The following is a 3,193-nucleotide window of genomic DNA, read 5'->3' on the forward strand; positions in this document are numbered from 1 at the left end:
CCCAGTGGGCACAAAGTTTGGCAACGTCTTTACGACATCTTTACGACAACTTTACGACATCCTATGTTCATGTCGTTAAGATGTCTTTACGATATCGTAAATATGTCGTATGACCTGAAGATGTCTTTACGATATCGCAAAGACACGGAAACGACATGGACATAGGATGTCGTAAAGATGCCGTAAAGACGTGGCCAAATTTCGTGCCAACTGGCACGCCACTACTAAAAAATGTCGCGCTAGCTAATTAACAAAGACATATTTTGGAGGGGGGCAGTGTAAGGCAGGTGGGAAATCCTCAACAGTGATGTGCATTATGAAGTTGAGGACATGGATTCATTTGTCTTAAAATGCGCTCATATTCGCCATAATTTTTTTTTTTAATCTTGTAACTTGCTCAAGATATGGAGGTAACGAAATTTTACAAATGATAACCAACAAAATAAAATGTTTTCAATTCGCATTGATAAATTGACTTTCCTATGGGGGTTCGAAAACTGAATTGCACTCTACAATTTTATGAACAGCTTTTCGTATAAACAGAAAAAATAAATACTCAAAGTTATATTCTACATAATTTGAAATTTGATTTGAATTGAGAAAGTAACTAAATTTCAGTGTGCGGTAGCGTTTTATCGCGAAAATTTTTTATCGGTGGTGCATTTGAGCGCATTTGAGGTGCAATTAAGTAGGCTCTAGGCAGAGAGCGGACGAGCATAGTCTGAAATTCCGCACGGAGCGTAGGCTCGGCTCCCTCGTTGCGGAGAACCGTCGTATGGGGGGAAGTGGTGGGAGAGCCGCGCGAACATTTGAATGACTTTGGCTGTGATGAGCAGACAGCACTGGATATAATATAAAGAAAATAGAGCGACAAATGAAACGTTGCCATCAATGCAAATAGAGAGTGACTGCTGGACCTGGAAATCGGGAAATGGCAGTAAATTTATTTTTGACCGGAAATTTTACAAATTTTTAGAAAATGAATCTGTCCAGCTCTGATTTCAACCGTGTTTTAAATAATTATCTAAATTATTATATTTTTCAATCATGATATTGTTCAGTTTAGAATGCGCAATTCGAACATTTTCCACTTTAAAAATGTTCTCTTTTAATTTTTAAGCGTACATTTTTATTTAAAGAGATTTAAAATGCAGTTTTAAAGAATTTAAAAAATTCCAAATTAGAAATGTTTGAAATTGATGATTTAGGATAAAAAAAAAATTTTTAGTCGATCAAATGTGAATACAAATTAATTACTAATTATAAATTACTAATGCTTTAACTCTCAATAAACTGAATTTCAACAATGGCTGATAAAACATTGTTATCTGACATTTAATTTGACATTTTTTTTTGGACAGCTTCATTTTATTTCAGGGCTTCCGTTTTAATTGATTTATTTATTCACCGGAAAATTTATACGTTTTTTCAGGCCCAAAAATATAAATCTACGTTATCATTTTCAATGCTCTATATCAAAGAATCAATCAATGAATTTACAAATTTTCAAAATTATACTATTTTAGAAAATTTTAAGCTAGAAACATTAAAAATTGAATAATTGCATTTTTTTATAAATTGAACAAATCTTAAATTAAAAGTTGAATTGTTTTTATTTCAAATACTTTTAAAATCCTTAAAATACTTGAAAATTTTGTTTTAAAATCTTGAAAAACCTGAATGTTGTTTTCTGTTTTTCAAATTTTAAATTATTTTTGAAAATTTTTAAGAAAATAAAAAACCATTTTCAATTTCCCTATAAATCTTAAGGAGATGTGTTTGATTCTTTTAAAGCCCTTCACAATTCTTAAAAATTTTAGAAATTATTTCAAATAATTTCCGATATTTAATTAACTTTGGATTTATTCAAAACTTCTAAATATTTCTTGATTTTACTTGAATTTTTTCTGACGATTGTAGGTGATAAATGGTTATTTATACATAATAATTCAATAATTTGAGTAACACATTACAAAATTTTAAATAGAGTAATTAAAATTGTAACGTTCCAAATTTTGTTTTTTGTTCAGTTTTGTGTTTTTGATGTGTCATTACGGATTTTAAATGGACAGTCAAATATTTCAAAATATTAAAAAATTGCTATGTTCCTCAATCAAAAAAATTAAAATTGAATGGTTTAAAAATGAAATATTTCAAACTGAAACAATATTGGAAATTAAATTAAAGCCTTTAATTACAAATATATTATTTTAAAGTTACTTTTAAATTAAAAATAGTTTATAAAGTTTCAATCGAGCGTTTGCATTAGTCTAATTAGTAAGAATTTCAAATTTCAACAGTTTAATTTTTTAATTTTTAATCTGGAAATTCTAACACTATCAACTGATTCCGAATCATCTTGTAAAATTAATTATTATTTACTTTTTAATACTTAAAGTACAGTTCAATTTACAAGTGATATTTTTTTAAATCCTAAACCATCTATTTCAAACATTTCTAATTCTTGATTTTTAAGCCTTTAAAACTGCATTTTAAAACATTTTAAATAAAAATGTACGCTTAAAAATTAAAAGAGAACATTTTTTAAGTGAAAAATATTTGGAATACGCATTCCAAACTAAATAATATGATAATTCAAAAATATAACAATTTAGATAATTATTTAAAACACGGTTAAAATCAAAGCTGGACTTTCCCCCATACGACGGTTCTCCGCAACGAGGGAGCCGAGGCTACGCTCAGTGCGGAACTTCAAACTACGCTCGTCTTTTCTCTGGCTAAAGATAACCGGAAATTAAGAGTGGGGAGGGGGGCTGGTTTTTGAATCTCTTACATTTTTTAAACACCGAAAATTAATGTGAATAATTCCTGAAAGTAAAATCAGGAATCTAATAACCAAATTTGGACAAACACCCTAAAATGTTCACATTGCAATCTGAAAAAGAGAAAAAAAAACTTTTTCCTCCTAAACAAGAAAAGAAAAAATCTTCCCTCCCTCTGGCCAGAAATAAAAAAGAGGAAAGAAAAATGAAAAAATTTTTAATTCCTGAAGTTCTTCTACTTATTTATACGATTCTGATTCCTTAAATTATTATAATTCCATAAATTCTTCGAATTCCATAAAAAATTTTGAATTGTTTAAATTGTTCGAATTTCGTAAATGCTTCGAATGACTTCGATTCTTCGAATCACTTAAGTTTTTTGAATTTCTTAAATTGTTCAAGTTCCTGGA

This window comes from Belonocnema kinseyi, chromosome 4 (genome assembly GCF_010883055.1).
Source record: "Belonocnema kinseyi isolate 2016_QV_RU_SX_M_011 chromosome 4, B_treatae_v1, whole genome shotgun sequence".
NCBI classification, from domain to species: domain Eukaryota; kingdom Metazoa; phylum Arthropoda; class Insecta; order Hymenoptera; family Cynipidae; genus Belonocnema; species Belonocnema kinseyi.